General features: G+C 42.9%; 1 protein-coding gene across 1 annotated transcript in view; it reads right to left on the bottom strand.

Moving 5' to 3' along the window:
* Positions 1-6,855, bottom strand: part of MET (MET proto-oncogene, receptor tyrosine kinase) — a 102,033-nt gene extending 95,178 nt beyond the window's left edge. Inside the window, exons 1-2 of the mRNA XM_054207293.1 lie at positions 5,191-6,855; positions 3,634-3,759 (exon numbers count right to left, since the gene is read on the bottom strand). The gene's annotated coding sequence lies outside the window, so the exon portion shown is untranslated. The remainder of the gene's footprint in view (positions 1-3,633; positions 3,760-5,190) is intronic.
* Between the last annotated feature and the right edge of the window lie 17,214 nt (positions 6,856-24,069).

The following is a 24,069-nucleotide window of genomic DNA, read 5'->3' as shown; positions in this document are numbered from 1 at the left end:
ATTAGATCCTACTCACAGGGCTTCGATTAGTGATCAGTTAATCAGTGAGCATCCATACAGTTACAACAGATTTGGAAGAATCTTCCTCACTAGTTTTGAAAGGAAGTGATAAAGGAAAAGATTTTGGTGTGATTCATCCTCTTAAGGATGGCCCCAGGCATTACCTGTTCTTAGCCCGCTCCGCAGCTCCCCACGCACCTGCCCGGGCTGAACAGCCAGCGCCCGAGCTGTTATCAGTGGGACAGCCTGTGCCATTCTAAAGCTCACAAATGGGTTGTCACTGACATAAAAAGGAGAAACAGATGTTTCCTTTCCATTTTGACCAGGCCGATGCCATGTTATTTTAGGTCAGCTGTATGAGACAACAACACTGCAGCGGAGCTTTGGTAATCCTTGGATACTCCCTTCACTGTGCTTGCAATGATGCGTGTGCACGATGAACAGCTGCTCAGAGGCTTGAAGGGCCTTTAAGGTGCAGGAACTGGTGAAAAAGAAAGTATGACCTTCCTATTTATCGTCCTGTTTTTCTTATAACTTTTTCTTGCTTCTTCCTCCTGCCCAAAAGCAGCTGGTCCTCCGTACTCTCTTAAGGCGTCTGGCATAAGTATGATGGTGTGACACATTTTAGAAAGCTGACGGCACTGGAAAAACAATTCAAAAGTGTAAAGGAGAGTCTGTCGGGGTGATCTATTAGTCAAGAGAACTGGAACGCACCGGGGAGAGCATTGGCACATGCTCTGACGTGTTTCAAGATAGGGAGCTGATGAGCAACCACTACCACTTGTCCAAGAATACAAACCCATAGTTAGAAAAATGAAATGCAAGGCTATGTTTAAGTCAAACTTTCAAATGTAAAGATGAGGAATAAAAACACAGGACGATTTATATTTCTGTGCATTGGCAGTAGTGCCTCCCCAGCACGCTACAGGGCCCAGTTCAGTTCTATGGATTTGATTGTGACTTGTGTTCAGACCCTAAGAAATGATTTATTGTAACTACAGGTAGCAAAATGGAGTCCAAAGACCAGATTCACCCACGTACCCAACTCCTATTTAATTTCAATAAGGCAAAGATATTTAAATATCTCTCTGAATCTGGATCTAACCACCTTTTTTAAACCTGCAGAACCAAAAATGGGTCTACTATGCGTTTCTGTAGGACCACGCTATGCTATATGGCACCCCAGCTGTATGGTGCCATCAGTGGATTTGCTCTTTGTCCTCTGCTGCACTCATTCACACCTTTGGGAGCGGATATAAAATGTAAATGTCATTGTGAGACTCCAGAGACTTCTGACTTAGCGGGGCTTACTCATGAGTAAATGATTTCACAAGGAGCAAGACAGTGGAAAGGAATTAATTTAATGCTTAAGAAGACAGGAGACGAAGATCTCCAGACTGGAGCTTGGCCGTGGCGGGTATCAGGTACTCTCCTGCCGCAGTACCCTGCAACGCGGACTTGGCAGTAGCTCAGTCTGAGTCTCCCTGCAGGGTGTTATCCAAAAAAAGGAGCCTTAGATGACTCCACCCGACCCAACCGTCTTACAGACCAGTGATCCAAGGGTAAAATACCAATGCAACAGCCTGCTGGGGTAATGTGTAACTGTAATGCCTGCAGACCCTTGTCTGCTGGAAGGCAGCCTGGCCGCAAGTGCCGGGGGCACTCAGGGAAGGGGTGAGTGCCTGAGGCACAGTTCCCTGGGACTCTTCTGTCCCTTGAAGTCACTCTGACATAACCCGTCCTTCACTTCTGTCTTCCCTGGGCGCATAAAAGCACACGGTGGGCAGGGACAGGCAGTGCTGACTGGGGGACTGGGCTCTGGAGAAAACATGCCCATGATGGTTCCTCTGCCTCTCTGGAAACAAGGCTAAATATCACAATTGCTACTAAGAACTGTAGGCTCCAAAGATTTGATCATCACTGTGCTTTATGGCTATTTATTAATTATCTGGGCATTTATTAACTAAGCCCCATAGATTCTGCAAGCTAAATAAATACTTTCTGTTTGTTTGTAAGAGGGTCAACAATGGTACTAGAAGAAATTTCAGCCCGTGGCTGCAAAAGTCCCTTGCAAAGCCAGAGACAGAAGTCCCCAGCTAGAAATCCTGATCTCTGATCACCCAGCTACCCTCGGCAGTTCTCCATTTGTATGGAAACACAGGTCCTAACCAAACACGTTCCCACTCACTGCACTGCGTATCACAGGTGCTTTCCTTTCTCTATTTATTGACTAAGCAAAGGGAAGTCCTTTGTTTAACCTGATGGTGGTTTTCTCCTTATTTGTCTTTCTGGTTGTGACTGAACACCACAACTGAGCGACTCCAAAATCTGAACGGTGCAGGCACCGACTAACTGGATTGCTTGAGAACAGAGGAAAATATGGATGGCATTGGGGCATCTGAAGTCTGGATTGCCATGGGTCTGGGTCCCTGTTGTGCCAGCCCCAGTGCCTCACTGACCATGTGGGAAGCTGGTAGATGAAGTTCAGGAATCCAGCAAAAATTAATCACTCAAAAGAACAAAGATTAACTTACAGACAGATCAGCTCTTCAAATCGATCTGCTACGCAGTAACATGAGTGCTAGTGCCTGCCAAAGGACGAGGTCAGAGACTGAGGAGGAGGAGGGTGGGCTCGCGGCAGCCGAGATTTACGTTAGTTTAAACCGAGGAGGCACCTCACCCTCCAGAAAGCAGCCAGGGAACTGGGAGGAGGTGGCATGGGTTGCAGCCCTGCTCCCCACCTTTGCCTCGCCTCCCTTCCTAATGGTGTTGAAATACGTTAAATCCCTGAATGAGTATCCCTGAACGTACAAAAACAAGAAATCATTTCAGGGATGGAGAGCTGATTGGCCTTTACCGTGTTATGCTCGCGTCCCTGAAATGGATACAAGTACAGTAGCCCTGGGTGCGTTCGCTGAGCTCACACAGCAGAAGGCTTTCCCGCAGCAGAGAACTTCCCAAGCACAGCTCATCGGGAACTGCCTCCAGCAAAGCACAGGGGCAAAACCAACGCCGGCACCGCATACATGCCACTTTGGCACAGTAGATTTGTTCGTATAACGTGAAACGAACCCAATGAGATTCAAAAGTCAGTTATTTACAAAGTGAGGCATTTTTTGTGTGTTATATTCATATGTTCACTGGTATTGCACATTTGGTTGCCTTAAAATGGTCTAAAAACCTGTTTCTTCACATTCTTTTCGATACATTTTAAATGCATTTCCCCACCTTATTTTGACTGCAAACATGTGGCATTTGTCTTTTAGTAAAATCACTCCGATTATGGTATTTCCAGGATTATTTTTGGACCAACTGCTAGAAAGTTTCCAGAAGTTCAATTCCTGTGACTCAGGTGCAGCCTTTTCCTCCTCTTTTTTTTTTTTTTTTTTTCCCCTTCAGTTTGCTGTTTGTGTTTACAAAGGTCATAGCAGCCCGATCATTGGAAATAGAAAATCTGCCTCCTTAAAATCCTGCCTGCAGCGATGTGTGCAGCTGGTGAGCAGGGAGGGGCAGAGAGTGACTGTACTAACACACGTGTGAGCAGGCGTGAACAAACACAGTCCCGATTCAGCCTACTTTGGAAGGACATAAGCTTCACTAGAGACAATCAGATGCTTAAAGTTAAGCACATACCTGAGTCTGGCGATGCCGAGTGCTGTGGGCGCTTGCAGCCTGGTTTCTGCAGTTGCGCTCATCGCACGTAGGCTACAACGCAGGGCCGCAGCGTGCCATTTCCACAAGTACCACCATCGTGAGCTCCTGCAAGTTCAAGAGAACCGTCACTTTCAGATTTCTCTTCTGTCTGAAAGCATCTTGGAATGCTACTGCCTAAGATAATGCTGCCATAAGCACTGTCTCAGAGGATTGAAACCGAGAGAGATTTGAGGAAAAAAAATCCCCTTATTTTCTGCTTACTTACTCCTTGCATTTATAGCTCTCTGCCTGTTATCAGATTAACTCAAAGATTCTTCCTCAATAATTTTTTCAGAGTTCAAGGAGAGCCTGAGTGATGCTCTTAGTCATATGATTTAGTTTTAGGTAGTCTTGAGAGGACTTGATGATCCTATTGGGATGAGAGGGAGTTGGACTTGATGATCCTTATGGGACCCTTCCGACTTGAGATGTTCTATGATCCTATTTTTTCAACATATCAGAGAGAGGAAAGCATTTTAAACCCAGAAATTATCATTGCAAAACTTCCACAAAAGAGCAAGGAGTACAGGAAAAAATAGATCCTGCATCGACCTATATTTCCTTGGCATAATGTTGACCAGGCGTCAAGTGGAAAGAAAGGAGAGGCATTACGGAACACGTTTGGTAATGAAATCAGCTGCACACATAAGTGTTTGCAGATTTGGGAGCTTGCAGCTTAGCGTTCCATAACTACCAAAGTGGAGGTCTTTGGCAAAACCTCAGATTGATGTAGTTTATAGTGGGAATTTGCCCGGCATGCTTAGTTTTGGAGAACTGGATCTAGGTTTCATCATCATTGTCTTTTCACCACCTCTAGGGGCTTATACACAAAATTATTTGTTGATTTGGAAAACCTGGTCCTTTCTGCACGTATGAGTGTATAAAATTTGTCTTCTACATGGCAATGAAGAAAAAGAACACAGTTCTAAAAACTCGTAGTGTCTTTTTACTTAATGTCATTAAATTTGAGCTATTTCCCAGATGTGGTTTAGAATGTGTCGCATTTTATGTACAACACCTATTCTGATACATTTTTAAAGATAAAGAAATGTATTCTGTGACCAAGCCAATTTATTGTAAGTCAGGCCTGGATTTGGTTCATTATCATTAAAGAATCTGCATTTTTAAGTTAACTTTGGAATAACATTGTTGATTCTGTAATGATGTAAGTATATGGTATTTGCCAAAAGCTGTATTTCATAAGGCTGGTTTAGGATACAGCCCAACTCACAAGAATCTTGATAGGAGATTATTCCTTTCAATAGCTTTCATTATTTAATTAGACACATGTGCTGATTATGAATCTAATACTATAGAGAATGAAGTCAACGTTAAAATCCCATTATTTTAAATCAGGCAGGAGCACACCCATAATGTGTAGCCAGGAAACATTTGTGCCCTTAACAATACATCTATACTGATAGCAATATGTTTCTTCACAAAAAAAAAAAAAAAGGCAAAAAGCAGAATGTCCTTGTACTATTATTAAAACATTACCTTTTTTATTCCTTTGGGAGCTTGTAACACTGCTGTGTAACATCCAGAGAGAAGGCACGTTTAACATACCAGCAGGGACTCAGGTGAGTTTAAAGTTTAACTTTGAGTTTGGGAACGTTTTCAAATCAAATGAAACAAGGAGTTTCTAGGTAATGCTGAGCCAAACCAAAAGTGATTACTTCAGCACTGCAATTTCATGTTTCACTTTCCTCTATCTGTTATCAAAGCGTTTTTTAACACATGGTCTCAAGGCAAAATTCAAAGTTAAAATGTGGACTTTGTAAGAACACCTTCCTGATTTCGGTCACTTTCATAGGTTTAATTTTATCTCCAAGAAGGAACAAAAGCATCCCACCAAGAACTGGGCAGCAGGAAAGAGGGGACCAGTAGGACAAAATCCATCCAGCTCAGGCGATTTAGCCGTATAATGAGTACATCAGAAGTGAGGAACTGGAAGGTGATGATTTTTTTCCAAATTCAATGGCGGTACTGGCCCTGCCTACCTGCCCAGCCCATTGCAGAGGGCCAGAGGAGGCCCAGGCATCGTGTGTTGCTCTTCACCCGGCTTGGTGGTAGCTCCAGCCCCTCATAGATATGGTGACTGTGTCTTGCCCTCGGTTTGTCAGGGGGTGTTTTTAATAGCATGCTCATTATACAGAAATATTTTCATTTGACAGACAATTTAAATGATCCTATAAAAGCTGCAATTACCATCAGGACAAATCCAGCTCTGATTGACTCCCACGTTAGCTCCCAAAGTTTGACTCTCAACTAAGAGACAAGAAAGATTTTACCCTTTCTTTCTTCTTTCTTACATGTGCTCTTCCCCCTTATAGCTGTCTCCCATACTGCAGAACATCTCAAACTCCTCCTGTCTTAATTCTCCCCAAGAAAGCTGCTGAGAAGTGCTATTAGCTTCATTTTACTGACGAGGGACTGAGGAACAGAGAAAACCACTGTATTGTCTAAGGTAAGACAGGAAGGAAACCTCTAGAGAAGCAGAGGGAGGAAAGTAGGTCTAATACAGAATTATCTTTCTGAAGGTCCAAAATCCTAAAGGAAACATTTTTTTTTGATGCCTAAACAGGTCAGGAAGGTACGCCTCCTGTGAAAATAAAATTAAAAAGACAGATTTTCAAATTGTGCCTTTGAGTTAGGAAGCTAGTTCTGAAAATATTCCTTTTGCCAATGTTGTGTTGTTAATCTATGCAGTAGTAACTTATTTGCTTAGACAGCTGCTCACATAACTGTTTGTGAAATCCAGGAATTTTTGTCTGCTGCTATTTCTTGAGAAACTGGGAAGAAATCAGAGTTATTTGGTTCATCTACCTTGAGCATCCTGGTCACCAGACAACGGAGGTCACCTCGGTCACCTTGGTCAAGTCAGCTTGTGAGGTCAGATGGCCACTTTGAAGCATCCAGGTCACTTCAGCTTGTCCCCTCATTCCTCTGAGAAATAAAGGATCGGCTCTTTGAAACTCTCAGAAGTTGTGCCAAAGGCAATGCGGGAAGAGTGGACATTTGTTGGGGGTTTTCAGTTTCCTCTGAATGTGCAAGCCTAGGCAGATCTTTTACTTCTTAAAGTAGTTTTCAGTGCTTTTCTCAGAGCTAAAGTGTATTGCAAACATTTTGCTTGTATGTGTTAGTGCTATTTAATGACAATAATGACATAATAACTGTTAACATTATCTCAGAAGGCTGCGATGTGTCTCATTGCACACATCCTATTGGCATTAATCAGGGAAGAGGCCTAATCTCAACCCAAACATGTCCGGGGAGTGGCTGGGGTGGAGCTGTGGCTGGAGATAAAAAGGAAAGGCTGCTTCTTTCTAGGAAGGAAAGGAAGGTCTCCAGCCCCACCACCCTGCTGTGGGGTGAGCTCTGGGTCAGGGGTGGGTTCTCCTCTGCTCCCCACCTCTCCCCTCACCTGGGCAAGAGCCAGTTCACTTCACATGCCTTTTGGGATGCCCAAGGTAGGGACCTTGTCAGTCTGGTGTCCTTTTGTAGTAAACAGCAGCGCAGAGAAAAATGCTGGAGAATGTGATTCACTGCATCTAAAATACGAATCACTGTTTTTCTACATACACTACATACAAGATACAGGACATCTAATGCTTCCTATCTGGGTCTCAGTTACAGATGGGTAGTCAGACAAGAAGAACCAACCTTCCCTGTGTGCTACCAGAGAAGCACTGAGGCAAATGCAAGAGTCAGAAGTTTGAAAACCAATTAATTTAGATCAAGTCTCAGTGGAAATATTCCAGCTAAGTTTTGTTATCTCCGGTGTTGTCCAAGGGATTCTGAAGCAGGTCATTTTTGTTTTGAAGGAGAAAGCAGACAAAACCCACAGATGAAAACATAAAACCCCAACACTTACACAGCTCCCAAATTTCTCCTAAATTTCTTGGCTCAAGACTGCTGATGTTTTTTCTCATTATTAAAGGTAACATTAGAGCTCACTGTGGAGTTGTCACTCTTTTTTAGAGCTCACTGTGGAGTTATGTCTCTTTTTTTTTAAGACTAAAGAGGCAGCAACGTATACAGGGATAAATTCACTAGTTGTGATAATTAACAGTTTCATTAAAGTTTCATTAAAGGCATGGCTAATGAGATAAACTTGGACTACCGATCTACTTCTGCCATGGTAGTTTTGGAGGTAGTTTTTAAATAGACACCAAGAGATGGCAGAGATTTTGGCGCATGGACCATGTTGTTCCTCTTCCGCTGTTGATATCCTGGCACTTCCAACAGTCTGATCAACATTTACTTTACGTGGAGCACGTTGCCATTTCTAAATTTGAACATTTCCAATAAGGGATTTCCTAATCAAACCTTTATGTTTTTTCACCAGTTTGAGTGTAAACCTCACATGCCTCTCTCCTGGGTGGGAAGCAGCCTCCATGCCTTTTGCAGGGACTCAGAGCTGGTTCTGCCTGTCCTGATACGCCTGCCTGGTTTTAGAGCTGAGCACCACTGCTCTGAGTACCTACTGGTGGGTTTGAAAGGCTGCAGAGATCTCGCTCAGACAGAACCTGTGATTTAGAGACAGGACAGGTGTGAGCATCTGGAGGTAGGTCTGAGGTGGCGATGTGCCTTGGGCTTGCAGAAGGACAAAGCTTTGAGGAAGGCTGAAAGCTGTGCCTTAACTGGATTTGACCTGAGCTGCTGGAGATGGGAGATGTTCACAGAGAAGCTGAACGGCTGACTTGGACAGAGGGGTGAGGTGTGTCTTGGGGATGGTGAGACTCATTTTAGAAGTCTGCGTGTTTCCTGAAATAGCTGATGGTATCAATTATACCTCCGTGTATTGTGGCCTGAGCACGCATCTCACATGCAGATGCCTGCCAGTAGGCATCTCCAGGCAGGTGCCTTCATCACCGAGCTGAGCTCTACCTGCAGAATCTGGAACAGCAAGAGAACTGAGACAACAGCTGAGATGTTACATGTGGGTGGGATTATGCCAGAAGAGAAACCAGAGAAGGGGATTAAGAGGCAGAGCCATGTGGAGAGCTGGAAAGGGAAAGAGGAGAAGATCACACCAAGGAGGGGTCGGAAGAGAGAAAGAGGTACAATCACAGGTGTGAGTTTTCAAGAAGAGCACCATAGCTGCCATGGAGCCTAGCTAGTAATTTTGGAAGGAGATGACAGGTCGAGCTAGCCGATGGTGCAGTTCTTGCTCCAAGAGGTGGTTAGGAAATCCCAGCACCAACTTTGCTGAGAACAACTCCATATATGTATTCATGGCCCCACATCCCTGGCGTTTATTGAAGGGCTTGCTAGAATAAGGGAGGAAAGATGACATTGGATGTAAAAAAGTTTGCAATTGATGTACTGTGTTTAAAGAAGATTACATTAATTAATCATCCTCCTGGGAGTCCGACAGATCCTGACGGATGCGATCTATCCAATTGCATTAATCTTCTCAATGTGACGGCAACTCTGCGTGGGCCACCCGGCTCCGCCTCGGCACAGAGCCAGCAGCCAGGGTGATGGCCACAACCCCAGCCCTTGGGATGGAGCAAAACAGCCCGGGAGCAGCCTTACAGCGGGTGCGAAGGCAACGGCAGCCAGGGAATTCAAATGAAACCACTTGTTAGATTCTGCATGACCTTTTCCTTCATTTGCTATAGGGATGTTGTGTTGCCTTGGGAAGACTAGAATAGGACAAGGGTATCTCTCCCTTTCCATGTTCTTAATGATTCTGCATTCTTACTCTTCTAAAAAATATAATGCAGATATTTTTTTCATGAACATAGGGTCATATTTTGTGTTCCACTTTCAAAACAAGGAGCTTTTTATTAAAGAGATCTGATATAAGCTAACAGGGGCCTGACGTTCAGTATTTTTGCAAAATACAAAGTCGGGAATGATCAGGCTTTCTAAGTAAAACTGAAATAGCGAGAAATCACCATTAATTTTTTATTTTACTTTTTCTACTGTAATTGAAAGTAGGTTTTGAGGACTGGACGATTTCAGGGTATGATGTTCTGATTCCTCTGCGGGATAGGATCGTGTATGAATTCAGCAGGCGCCCCAGCACTGAGCACCCAGGAACATGACAAATGCCTCGCAGGAAGCCGGATCCCATCTTTACACAACAATTTCTGCCTTTTTTTTAGGCAAATAATTTTTCATTGTCTCTTTCGGAAATGAAGGAGATGTCTCAAATACTAACCCAAATTTTTCAAAACTGAGGTGATAAACATCACAATGACATTTAGATATTTTAAAAGAAAATTAATGTTTCAGGGTGTGATACTAAGAAAACTATGACACTGCCACCTCGTGGATTCTGAGATAATATCTAGATCATATTTTACCATCATTATTTACATAGTGGCATAAACGTTTGTCACACTTCATGGCCAAATAGTAGCTCATTTCTTACCCACAGAATTTTGCAATGCAGCATCCAGATTATTGCAAATATTCAGGCTTCTAATGACATACTTTAACATCATACTATGATTTATGTAAGCAACTGCATAAGTGAAGTTCCTAACACTTTCTTTCTGCTTGAAAGTCAGGAGGCATATCCTTACATAAGCCATGCTTTAAAAGCAATAATAGTCTAAACTTGCCACTTACTTGGTTCCTCTATACTACCCGCAAAAGCTCACGCTATGTTGAAATGTAGTGATTCTTGCTAATTTGTGCCTGAGAATAATTTTTTCTAAAAATTGTTGAAGGGTGCTAATAGAAGGAATGAAAGACTTCTCCATGTGTAATTGTTCATTGTAATATAAACTGAATTTCATAATTCAGCTCTGAGAAAGCCCGGGGTATGTGCATCTGAGGAATCCTTTCACCTCTGCTATTCTGGTGTATACATAACATGCACTGAGAAGTGCTCTATTCTACTGGACCCAATGAATCAAGAAAAAGGGAAAAAAGCAAAGGAATGTCTTTTTTTTTCTGAAGGATCTGAACCATTACTCCAGCATATCACCAGGGACTGCCTAATGAATCAAGGCATGAAAAAAAAATACATATTATGGCAACGTCAGTGCTGTCCTTACTTTTTGAGTTTACCAAGAACTGCCCCAGGATGCCCAAATCCCATATGTGTGGGAGCCAATGTCTGAAGCAGAGCTTCTTGTAAAACATCGCTGCGGCTTCACGTGCGGCCTGAATCCATTCTGAGACCAAACTATTGCCAGCTGCAATAAACCAGTGCTATCAATATTTGTACCAAGACAGCTCATCCCTTTAGGAGAATGAAAAATAGCACTTCACTTCTGCATATTTAAAAGTCAGCTATGAAAACATTTGTGAAAGAAGAGGTGTGCTGTACAACGACAAAACAGAAGCTAGGGGAAGGGTGTTAAACCCTTTAAATAAACAATACCTGAAGACTGCTTTAGTAGAAAAAATGGGAAAACAGACACCATCACTGGCAAAAAATACATTATGGTTCGTATTTAAGGCTAGACAGTGATTCATACTGTTTCACTAGACTCAGCATGCTGCAAAAGGCACTTGAAATAATTAACACTTAAAATTAAACTCCTTAGATTTCGCATCATCAAACATTTAACTTTCTGTAATTCCCTCTGCAGCTGTGATTTATTTGCATTTATTATTTTCTCTATTTACCACTTCTCAGTTGCTTTTTAAGTTGCTCATACTTCCTCCTTCTGTAAGTCTGAACACTGGCTTATTGTTTTGGTTTTAGCTCTTGCTTCTTACTCATACTCACACTTCTGCTGGCTAGTTAAAAAAGGGCATTGCATCAAATATGGTCCTCAAATTGCTGAAAGGAGTTTTCTGTTTGTTTATTTTAATCATTGCTTTCGCCTTACTTGGTATTCATAACATGCTTACTCATTACTGCAGTTTGATTGTTTAATATTGGCAAAAATATCACTAAATATATTTTTCCTATTCCTCTCACAAAAAAATTATTCATTTTGTTTTGATAAGGTTTAAGAAAGAACACATGTGAAGAGGAAGCCTCATTGTGTCCCAAAGCTTGTATCAAGAAATATGGATCAGAGTCCTCAATACGACAAAGTTAGTGAATTGGTGGAGACAAAAGCCCGATAGATAACTTGAGAAGAACGGACCTGGGAAATATTAGAAAATTCACCAGCTTTGACAAAATGCACTTTGAAGGTATGGTTACACTGGGAAACTTCAGAAAGTATTTATAACCACAGCAATGAAGGAGAGATCCAGGGAGAGACACCGACTACATAAGTATATAAAAATTGCTATATTGGATCAGGACAAGGGTCCAAAAACCCCATGAAACTGCTGACAGTCGCCCACAGCATGCGTTTGGGGTCGAACACCAAAAACAAGGTAAACATACAGGGATGTTTTCCCCAGTTTTCCTGCCCAGTTTCCAACAGTCTGTGGCTGGAGGACATCCTGAGCCAGCTGCTGATCCCTCAGGTTTGTACTTTGTACTTGTACACGTTTGTACGTTTTGTTTCTGCCCTTCAGTGTCCTCTGCCAATGAGTTCCACCGTTTAACTAGAATCTGTGTGTGAAAAAAGCCTCCAACACTTCCTTCTGTGCATTGTCACCCCTCTGCCTTGTCATTTTGTTGGATCTCTTCTCCCGTATCTTTAGAAATACTGAATATTTTTCAATGCTTTTTTTTTTCTCCATGATACTTTAATTTCTTTGTACCTTTTACATTTCCCCTCATTGTCACTTTTCCAAGCTGGCAAATCCTAATAAATTTAGTGTCTTTTCTGAACACTCTCCATGTCACTGTATTCAACCCCTTTGTTTTTTTAGTTCCACCATGTTTTAATGTCAGTCCCAGAAGCCCATGAAAACAAATCTTTTCCAAACCAATAAACTTTCCTTAATAATAATATAACGTTTCAGATTTTGAGAGTATACAGGTTTCTTTTGGAGTATGTTTTCATTCAAAGTTAGCCTGAGAGTTCATCACTCAGGTCTCAGAAGCCAAATTAATGCGAGCTGGGTGTGAACTGCACACCCACAGGTGCACAATCGTTGTTTTTGCAATTTATTGCATGTATCTGGCTGTGTAATTCCTAGCCCTTGTGCTTTCTCGGTCAGTTTGGGGAGAATCTGTTTATCCCTCAAGGGAAATTATGGGAAAGTACTGGCAGACTATCAGCTTTCGAAGGAGTTAAGTCAGCATCCTCGCTGCAAAATACCAGCTTAAAAAGAAAAGGGTCTAACTGTAGTCTGCAGTGGGATAATGTACTTGCTCTCAGGGTACTTCCAAAGGAGGGTAACATTTTTTTTGTGTGTGTAGGTGGACTTTAAGGTTAAAATTTGAATAAAAGCTTTGCTTTATACTGCTGTGTCTTCACAGGCTATTCTGGTGAAGATTTTTACTAACCTGAAAACGCTGCCATTGTTACCCTTCCTGTGCTTGGTATTTGTTGAAATCGTTATAGGGAGAAAACTACCCAGAGCGTGCTTGGATTAAAACCTAGAGTAGAGACAAAAGGTGCAGGGGGCTCGGAAGAAGCCAAGTGCTTGGATGTGCCTGCTGTTGATGCCCACCAGAGCTGTTAAGCTGACATAGGCCCCTGGATTTCATTGATGAGCTGCTTTTCACAGAGCTCATCACCTCAGAATTCAAAACATAAAGCTCAAGCTCCTGTAATTGCTGAAAATGAGATTCACCTCACCTAATTTTGAGAGTGTGAAAGCCTGGCCTGTAATGTAAACTAGTCAAATCCTATCTGTAGTCAATGAAGAGACATGGACGCATCTGGAGAGTGGCCACTCTGCCTATTTCAGACTTCACTTTTAGCATGCCCTCAGCAGCCCGGACAACAGCTGTAGAGCTGACTTCTCAGAAGGTTAGCATGGATGCTAGGTGAATCCCACCCTGAGAGCTGTTGTGGACTGGTACTCAGATGGAAAACCAACTTACCTGTAAAGCGGACAAGACTACAGCAAATGAGAAACCTAAGGGCAAACCTTACACATCACCTAGATGGTCCCGTTCTTCTCCTGAAGGCAGCTGGAGTCAGCTCCTAACTGCACTGCTCACTTCAATTGCAAAGTCTAGGAGCGGGAGGATGGTTATAACTCAAAGTCTTAAAAAGGTACAGCCCAGAAGATGGAAATGAAAAAGATAAGTCAACAGGTACTCCCAAAGAACAGATACCAGACATTGTACATTGCTGCCTTGCAGCTTCAGCTTTCCGTTGGCATTTCTCAGAACTGGTACGTGTTTATTTCCTGGCAGCTCTGTGGGTGGACGTGTGGACTCAGCTCTTGTGTGGCTGAGTTCAGAGGCAGGATGAAGTGAGGCGCCACTAGCAGCATCCTCGGAAGGCTCCAACTCTTCACCTTCACTACCTTCCCCCAGGTGCACACCTTACCTCTCTGCGAACAGGTTTGGTCCAGGGTGTTTAGAGGCTGGACGGTTGTTCTGCAAGGCGAGGCTTCCCCATAAATCATAGAATCATAGAATCGCCTGGGTTGGAAGGGACCTTTAAGGTCATCGAGTCCAGGCATCGACCAAATGAAACAGTCTGTGGGGCTAATTTCTCCTTAGGGCAGTGGCTTTTGTCTCAAGGCTGACTCCCAGCACTGCAAGGTAGAAACACACTGGTTAATGCAACACTTCACATAAACTGGAGAAACTCTACCATAATAATTCAGAGAGTGGAAAGATACTACAAAAGTCTGTTTGGAGGCAAGATGACACCATAAATTTCAGAAAGAACTTTATGGGGCAAAAATACAGAAAGAAACTAAGAAAATACATAAAACACTGCAGGCAAAAGTGAATGCCAAACCAAACTGTAATAACTGTGAGAATATTTTGAATCTTACGAATGTAATTAACTATTTGAAGAGGCACAATGTATTTGATAAAAGCAGTGAGGGCCTATATGATTAGGCAAACTTAAAACTAGTTTGTTGTAGACTTTGATAACAAAAATTTTCCTAGTAGAGACCTGGGCTTTAAAACAGTATTTTGGAGAAATCCGAGAGCTGGAAATCATATTGGAAGAGATTTCATCATCTTGCTTCATGGAAGTCAGCTTCATGTTTTTTGTTATACTTTGCATTTCAGAAAGGAAAGTTTGTGAATTTGAATAAATAGAATCTTATTTAAAAGTGAGTTTTGAAGAAAGATTTAGCAATTTTTTGGGACTTACCTTTTCGTATAGAAATGTTTTCTGGAGGAAAATACACTATCTCCAAGTAAACTTCCCCAATTTCTTAAGAAGAATATTGTTTTCTGCAAGGATGATGCAAATATTACAATGATGGATACCTTGAGCTTATCACTGCTCATTTTTTAATTAGCCCAAATGTTAGTTGATTTTTTATTACTTGAAATAAACATTGCAGTTTAACAACAGGAGTGATTACTGTCATCTCAAGTCTGATCTTGCCATTTTGATGTTCTGTTTTAGGAAGAAGTTCCAGGTAATAATTATGCATTTATAACTGACACCTTCCGTGATACATTCTAACTTGTGCTCCAGAAAACACAGGAGAACACAAACAAAATTGAACTACTCAGTACAAGTTGTAAGGGTCCATAATCTACAACGCCAAGACACAGAACTACCTGCAGGTCTTCTCCTTCAAGGCACTTGTATGAAGGGACACCACTATACTCACCACTGAATCTGATCTTTTCTTTACCACAGGAAACACATCCCATTTTAAAAAGAACCTCTTTTTTTCTAAGTTCCTCTGAAGCAGCACCAAGAGGTCTATAGACAGGTATTCCATAAAAAGGCTTATTGAGGCTGTTGTAAGACTAGAAGGGATTGGGACTAGAAGGATTGTCATCAGCACATTTACATGCCAGTGCCTCTTTATTTGAAATTACCTTTATGCTTAGTATAAGTATATATTTTTATATATATATATATATATTTATACGCACTTTGTTTCCTAATGAAGGGAATGGTATTCAGTAGATGGCTGCTTAAATAATCTGGCTTTGAATGTGAAGACTAGAGAACCTCTTCTGTTATATAGGTACATAATGTCACCCTGCCATTATTATTTGTTGGCTTTCTGTATAGCTAAAGTTCTGATTAAGTTTCAGCTGTAAGGATGCAATTAAGTTCATGGATGAGACTTTCTCTGCTACTGGCTGTCCTGTCTTGCTTTTCACAGAAGCGTTCCTCTTGTTACTTTTGGAAATACGGGAGACGAACACATGTTATTTCAGGCAGTCATAGCATAACAAGTTAAGAGATTTGAGTTATTTATAGTCTTGAAACAGGGAGCGGTTGTTTAAAATTTTACTCCCCGAAGCAATGTCACTGTAAGTCTGAATTTTTCTTTCTTTCTGAAGAACATAATTACATTCTCCCTAATGCTGCTGCACTGATGAACTGCAGTGCTCTGACAGAGGAACTGTTTCTCAGAGCAAAAGTACGGCCCCTCTGCAACTGCTCAAGGGAGATGTGAGTAGGTACAAGGTGTGACAGTGTTTCTGTGGCCTGAACATGTTCACTCGAAACCGGGCTAAGGCTCTTGAAATGGTTTCAGAAGACAGAAGTTGATGGATGGTTATACCCAGGACTGAACCTCTTCTTCATGTTTTACACAACACAACTTAATGATCAGTGTTCTTCATGGCAATAAGGAACTGCTTCATATGAGCTTCATTATGAACTGTAAAATTGCCAGGGCCTCAAGTATTTTGGCCTGTTTTAGTCCATGCTATGCTGTTGCCAGTAGCACAACTAAGCTAAAACTAGCTCGGAGACATCTCTCAGGACTGGAAACACTCACGGTGAGTATGGTGGAGATGTATCCTGTGATTGTAGCGGCCCCATGACATTCAGAACTCAAATCTCCTTTCTCAGGATGTTTTTTTAGCTTGATCACATGCAAATCCAAGGATTTTTAGAAGGGCAGCACAGTTTGGTTTCATACTGTGAAAGTAAAAATATACATTTCTGTGTCATATCCATCATAACACGATCCTTTGTTCTTTTTGGTGTAGCTCTGCTTTAGAAAATTCTTGAGGGAAAGGGTAGGACAATAATCTAAAAGGAGACAGATTGTAGATAATCCTTCAGAGACCTAGCCAGTACTGTACGGTCACTTTCCAAATTGTCCCATCCCTGACTGCCAGGATTATTGCCCTCTCCTCTGAAATTCTGCAATGCACCCAAGCCACGCATGCTCACTGCTTCCCTACTTTCTGGGAGTAAGGAATGGAGGGTGGAGATGGTGGGGCCATTGCATCCACTCTTCAGCTCTTCAGAAGTAGCCAGCACACCTGGCTAGTGGCGTTGCACACCACTGGTGCATCTCCATGCAGAAGTGAGTTGACTACCTTCTTTGAGATGGTTTGACTTTTGTACTATAACCTCTCCCTACAATGCACACAAATGGCAGGGGTTTTTTTTTATTCTATTTTTTTTTGTAGGACATGCATTATATCCAAGAGGTATTAGCTTGATTTCAAACAGAAATGAAAACACAAATTGTACTGCTGTAGATCTTACTGTTTATGTGATAAAAACACCCCAAATGTGCTGAAATGAAATCAAACGGAAGAATGCAGATGTTCAACAGTATGTAGGGAAACTATAGACTACTTGGAGTTTACATTCTGAAGCTGGGAGTTGGCTTGAAAATGAATAAAACAATATCATGACATATTCCTGTTGATTCCAGTCAAGATAATTTCTTGTGCCTGTCCATAGTCTATTTTAAAATGTACCTGTATTTTTTCTCTACCACCAGCTTTATTCAAATGTAAATCTATTGACTTTAGCAGAGTTCTGATATTTATCTCATTTCCTCAGTGTATTTTCCAGTCTTACGCATGACTTTTCTCTCCTGAAAAACCCAAGGAAGAAAAACCCACCAAGGTCTATTATATGCAAACTGAAACTCAGCATCTGCAAATTGTTGGAGCCTGAGGGGGTATTACAGGGTGCTGACCCTGTTTTAATAGTCTTCCATAGGCCTCTAAGGTTAGCTTGCTGTCAGATAGAGTACTGGGGTGGGTGGACCTATCCATCTGACATGGTACAGTCTTTATTATATTCTTCTGATTGCTACTCTACTGTTAAGCTATTAAATTAGGGACATTATTATGAGTAATTATTAGTAGTTAGTAATTATTATTACTCTACTGTTAAATTATTAAATTAGGGACACTAATTTTGTAAGCTAATTTTAGAGTTTGAAAATACTAACGTGAATAAAACCTCCTAGCATAATTAATAATTATGGGTTTTTTTCCCAGTAAGACACCAATGACCAAAATAGAAAAAAACCCCACCGGAATCCCTTCCTCTTTACTCTGCAATGATATATGGCTAAACACAAGAAAGAGAAATGGTCGGTCTTTTTACATGTGACAAGAGAGAGTCCCTACTGGATTTATCACAGCCATACTCCTTTGATGAGCCAGAAATCATGGAGACATCCTAGGGAAGAATTTTTGTTTCTAGAGAAAATGGTTAAGGTCACTGGGAAAACAAAGAAGAAAGCCTGTATTCATGCTGCTGCTGCTAGAGCCTCGGATTAACATTTAGGGCTTTAATTTGAGCAGTGTCAAATACCATAGTGCTTAGAAGCAGAAGTACAAATATTTGCACTTAGAATTAAGGCTTTTATTCTTTTACCAAAGCGTATGCGCTTGTCCGTTTTTATATATAGAATCACCATGTGAGATAAACTTGGCAGCCCAGGATGTTAAAAGATGGGAAGGTACCACGTCCAGGGTACTACCCTGTGGGCCTGGAAACCTTGGCTAAGTTAGGAGCTGGGGTACCCCCATCTTGTTTCTCATAACCAATCTGGAGAGCTTTCCTTCTCTTTCTGTTCGGTAACTTGTCCGTCTGGGGACTCACCTTGAGGTGAAGGGGATCAGCACTCAGATCCTTCCACCGCCTGGTGGGATGGGATTCCAGACCTCCCATTTCCAAGGTGTTTCTTGCCATTTTCTCTTGTGCTTCTGTTTGGCGTTGCATAAATACTGAGCACTGTAAGAGCATCGATTAGAGCTTTCACATAGGTGGTAAGAGGCAGTCTCTGCCTCCTCTGAATATTTTATGTGTGTGATCAGAAGCACCCTCAGCTGGGAATAACCGAGAGCACCTTTATTTAGATGACCCAGCAGTCCAGTTGAAAGAGTTGGAAGGTCAGAGGCTGTCACTGCTGGAGATGCTGGTGGCACTGGACCATTGATGTGGGTGCACATGGTTTTCTTGCAGTTCTTGAGTTGACAGGAAAACAACTCTGCCATCCCAAATAGGTGCAAATGGATACTTAATCAGAACATTAATTGGGATACCGGCATCTTCATCACAGTATGGTTTCTATGCGATTAAAAGCATTCCTAGTTATCAAGTCAGTTCTCAAAGGATAAGCAAGGACCACAATATTGTGGTGGTAGGTATGGAGCAGTGCTACTAGGATTGAAATGGAAGATGAGTGTTTAAACAGTTCAGTGTTGCCAAAATGTAGGTTGTTCTGGTATACTCATCTGTAGAAATGTAGAAAGTCAGGAGTGGGGTTTTTTTGTGTGTCTCTAGTGTTAAATGGAGGTTTGAAGGACGTTCACTTGGGACTTAAGGAGCCAGTTAGGAAACTCAATCCCTCAGAGAGTAATTGGAGGTAAACAGCTTTCCCACACAGCAGGAATCAGATTAAGCCCCCGGTTGCTTGGACTATGTGCACCCCTGTTTCACATAACGCAAAGCATCCTTGCAAGTGTACCCCTTCAGTTGTGGGCACCAAATGATGTAGCATAGCTGTCTGACAGCCTGCTTGGCTTTTAGCTGTGTTTCTAAGCCTACAAGGCAAATTTGGCCAGCACAGTGGAAGAGCAGCTACACCCAAGTAAACAGCCTGATTCAGAGTTTCTTTCCTTTGCCTGATGAAATGTGCATAGGAGGGACTCGGCAACCCCCAGTTTGGAGAGCACAGGATTCGCGAACAGCAGCCTGCTGCAGAAATACACTGTTCTGGCGAGGAAGCCTTTTTTCATCCAAGCTATAATGATCTTTACCAAAGCATGATGTTTGTCCACCCTTTCTGGGCTGGCAGTGCTGGCACTCCTGGTTTCCAGAGCTGTTCCAAGGAGTAGCTCTCTCATCACCCCAATGGCTGTGGCTTCTCCCAGACCCCATGGATTATCCAGGGTACACAGCACAACAGGGTCTCCTGGGGAACGTCCTGCGAACTGCCCCCCGTTGCCACCGGCCCGTGCTGAGGTTACTTCTGCAGAACAATAGGCTGAGCCGTATTTCACTGTCAGCGCGGTGACAAATGGTGGCCCGCTGAGACTCCGAGACATATGTAACTTGGCTGGCAATCAATGGCAAAGGTCGCGAGTTGTCGTCTTACATCTTAAAGCTCAATGAGACGGTTTTGTGCCGTATTAGTCTCCATGTATTAAGTTTCAGCAAAGAGGGGGCAGGGGAGGAGGAAAGAGATTTTTATCCGGAGTTAGGTGATGTTAAATGTTCTGAATAATTAGATAAGATTGTGTGTGTCAAACTCCGTAAAGAACAGATCATGTTTTCTGATAAAGTGTCTCTGATTCCCTCTGCCTCCCTGCCCTCGGTACGTACATGCACGCACGCACACACACGCACTTTTTAAGTGGTTTCAGGGCTCATTAAATAAGCCAGGCTGATAGTTCTAGAAAATGTTATTCTTTCTCAACGGGGCAATGAATCCATGCTCTGCACATTTTTGGAAGTCTCAAAAAGTAGCCAAAGTAGGTGAAAATTCACTTTCCATGGCTGATCTTTCTATTCTCAGCGTGGAGCTTTTAAAGCCTGACTAAGCACCCATTGCCTGGGCAGCGTCCCAGAGCTTACACCACACCGACTGCCGCTTCAGCTCAGTTTGCTTTCCAAACTCCTATTGAATTTCCAAAGAGGTGTGCAAAGCTTACCAGGAATAGGCGTATAAGGATATCCACAATGTACCCCTGGCCCCAATTTGAAAGGAGCCTTGACCAAATCTGAGCCATGCTGGAAAAACCTGATGCGAAGGTATGACCATGCGGGGGTGTCCCCATGGGCTGCAGCTCCTTCTGAGAGTGGAGGAGAAGCCAAGAGGAGGACTGGCCTTACCTCTTCTGCCCAAAGCCAAGTCTGCCCTCACCCCAGGACTTAGCTGCTCCTAAAGGAGAGAAGATACCTTCCTGAGCAGAGTGGCATTTAGAATATTTATTTTATTCATATCCTTTCACTTCCCTGGTTGCTGCCACATCAGTGTTATTAAATCAGGATTATTAGGCAGAACGCCTGAAAGCTCTGGGAAGCAAACATATGACAGAGGTAGAAACACCAGGGAAATCACAACAAGAAAATCATTAAGATGAAGAATGTTTTAAAGACAGTGCCATGACTCCAGAGGTCTACCAACCTGGGAGAACCGCAGGTTAGTTTTTTTAGTTCATTACAACCCAGTAAATCTGGTGTCGGTAGAAGCTAGCAAGTGTATCTAGGGATGCACTTGCTGTCACTCTTTTCAGACAGATACCTTGTACAGCTGAATATGTTTGTCCTCTGCAGCCCACTCCCTGCAAAGGGGAACAGGAGGAGCATCAGTCCTCATCTGCGGATTGCAGAGGAGCAGTCGTGTGGAGTGATAACCTGAGCATCCTTCTTTCACGGCGTGGGTGATAAGTCCAAGCAGGGATGCTGTACACCCCTTTCCCACAGATATGTTGGCTGATGCTTCCTACATGTGACGGGGTTACAGAGTCTCTCGTGGGGTCTTACTGCAGTTCACTCCTCACGTATCTGCTTGGCAGTGGTTTTCCTTGCTCTGGGGCCTGATTACTATGGAGAAAGGTGGGATGCGGGCCTTTGGCTGGGCTGCGTGCTGTGGTGGGGCTGTGTCAGGAGCCCCAGGTGGTGCGTGAATGAGTGCTCCCCGTGGTTGGTGCCCCCTCCCAGCCCATCTGGGGCACCCACCAGGGCAGCTGGACGGGCTACGGCTGGTTGTGGTACATTATGAGAGCCAAGACCACCATGCTCCACAAAAAACTGATGAAGGGAGGAAAAAGTGAAAGCAGCCATGAAAATCCCCTTCCACATTTGTTTTTCCAGTGCAAATACTTTATGAGTACAAATAGATGAATATTAGGCATGACATTGTTATTCACTCCTTCGAGCTCATACTTGTCTGTGAATCACCAAACTATGAGACGGAGAGCCGTATGTGCTGAACGGATGCGGTGCCGGATGGATGTGACAGGGTATGCAAGGCCCCAGGCCAGGGCAGGACTCTGCAGGCTGCCTGGAAAAGCCTGTGAGACCTCGGGTGAGCCAAGCCTCGCTCACGGCGCTCATCCGCAAGCAATGCTTGTAAGAGATGCCGAGCAGGAGTAACGTCAATCCCTGCTCTTTCCTGACAGGAATTTCACACTTTGTATTGATGCGCTCTCGAGGAATTAAATACCATTTGGAAATATCTATACGTACACGCTTAGCGCTGCTGGGGGAGCAGAGGGGGGATGCGGAGGTGAGTCTGTGCTCTCCCTTCCCCCAGCTGCCAAGCAATGAGACCACGCGAATGAACAAAGCCGGTGCTTACTGCCTTACCCGAGGATAGTTTAAAATAAAGAGAAAGATAATACTTTTGAAACCAGGGCCATAATTACTATTTATTTCAACAGCAATTTGCCTTATTATGGTGCACAGCATTTGTTACCTAGGCAACAGGTTTCTGTAGAGGCCCGGCTCAAATTAAAGTAAATCAGGCAAGATCTAAAGTCAATATCGATATTATATTTTAAAGTCAAAAGACCAGAGAGTCAGCAATTCCACCTAAGTGTTGTATTTTTTATTGTTGTCATAGGCAAATACAAGCAGCACAGTTTGCATCCAAGTAATACTTTTCTCTACTGTGTCTGACTGAGATTCTTTGTATACTGTTGCAAATAGAGTGAATTTTACAGAGTTCTGCTCTTTCCTGAAGAAATAATTGTGGACATGGATGGGTAACGTGCAATACACTGCTGCAGCCGTGTGTGGAAGCGGCACCGTTGAGGTGTCTAACCTGCTATTTTAGTTTCAAGCCCTTGCTCAAGCCCAGCCTCCCCGTTGTTTAGGAGCAGGTATGTGCTTGGCTGTGGGCTCAGGTGGATATTCAGTGTATGCTTGTGAGGAAAGCTTGGGTCTGGTCACTGCCTTGGTACCCACGCCCTCCTGGGTGACCTGAACAGATGAGCACTCGGGAGGTCGGGTTCCCTGGACCAGTCTACGGCCAGAGCGTATTCATGGGTTGCCCTAAGCATGAGTGCTTTGAGTGAAACTAATAGGCACTTTCCATCTGTACGGAAAGCATCCGTCCACGGGTGGTGAGCATGGCGTGAGGCTCAACGTCCTCGTGCCTGTCTGCAAGCCTGTCTTAATCTCACAGCGTAGGCAGAGGCCAAACGCTAGTTTCTGAATTCAAAACCAGTGTGCAGTTTGATGTTTTTCTCATCTGTCAGCAAATAATTAAAGGACTGAACATTAACAAGTGGGGTTTAGGGAATAGCGTGTAGTTATACTTTCAAATGTAGCTTTTGTGTAAGAGAGGGTTGTGTTTTGGGACTTTCTCTTACCTGAAGGAACACTGTAAATGTAAATCAGTGAAGATATAAAATTTTTAGGAAAGGAGTCTGATGCCAACAGATCTTTTAATGTCCAAGGCAAAATGAATACAGAAAGATATTTTTCATTCTATAGAAAAATGAATATAGAATGAATATAGAAAGAGCTAAGCACTATGAACTATAAATATATTAATATCTTTATAAATTCTGCTTAAAAAGTGCTAGTTAGCAAACACTAGACAGCTTGGAAATGAATCATTGATCATCCTAACCTTTTTTTTTTGCATGTTTTCTCACTTGAGTTTCGCTTTTTTGTTTTTTGTAGGTACAGAAGTTCTGTAAAAAATCTGTCTTGAGAGTTTGAATGGGCTTAGAAAAGTAATAGGAAGTTTGTAGTGAATGGCAATGTAGGAAGGCTCAAATATTCCCCTCTTTTAGACAGCTCTGCAACTATAATCCTTTAATGGGGGATTTTCCTGCAGATTTTTGACCTATTATATAGATTTGACAAGCTATTACAGGCTTTCCTCTTCAGATTGGGCTTTTACTCTTGGCAAGCCACTGTCTTTGTTATCTAACCCTTCCTCAATGTGCCTCAGCCAGCCTTTCTCTGTCTCAGAGCCTGCTGAAACATTAGGACGGTTGTAGCAATTACAGATAGACTCGGTGGCTGCTTCGTGTCCTCCTGTCTGTCCCGGTCACCTGTCCTTGGCACCCCTCTGCCGAAGGCAGCGCTGGGGCAGGGTGCCAGCCCGCCGGGCTGGAGATTGCTCTCGAGACAGTCACCCACCTCCTGGCGATGCTCTCCAGGGCTTCGCCGTTTCCTCTTATCCTGCCTCTCACGTACTCTCTGAGAATGCTGAAAAAACACT

This window comes from Rissa tridactyla, chromosome 1 (genome assembly GCF_028500815.1).
Source record: "Rissa tridactyla isolate bRisTri1 chromosome 1, bRisTri1.patW.cur.20221130, whole genome shotgun sequence".
Classification (NCBI taxonomy): Eukaryota; Metazoa; Chordata; class Aves; order Charadriiformes; family Laridae; genus Rissa; species Rissa tridactyla.
The sequence above is the reverse complement of the archived record's forward strand: the minus strand, read 5'-3'. Positions and strand labels throughout refer to the sequence as shown.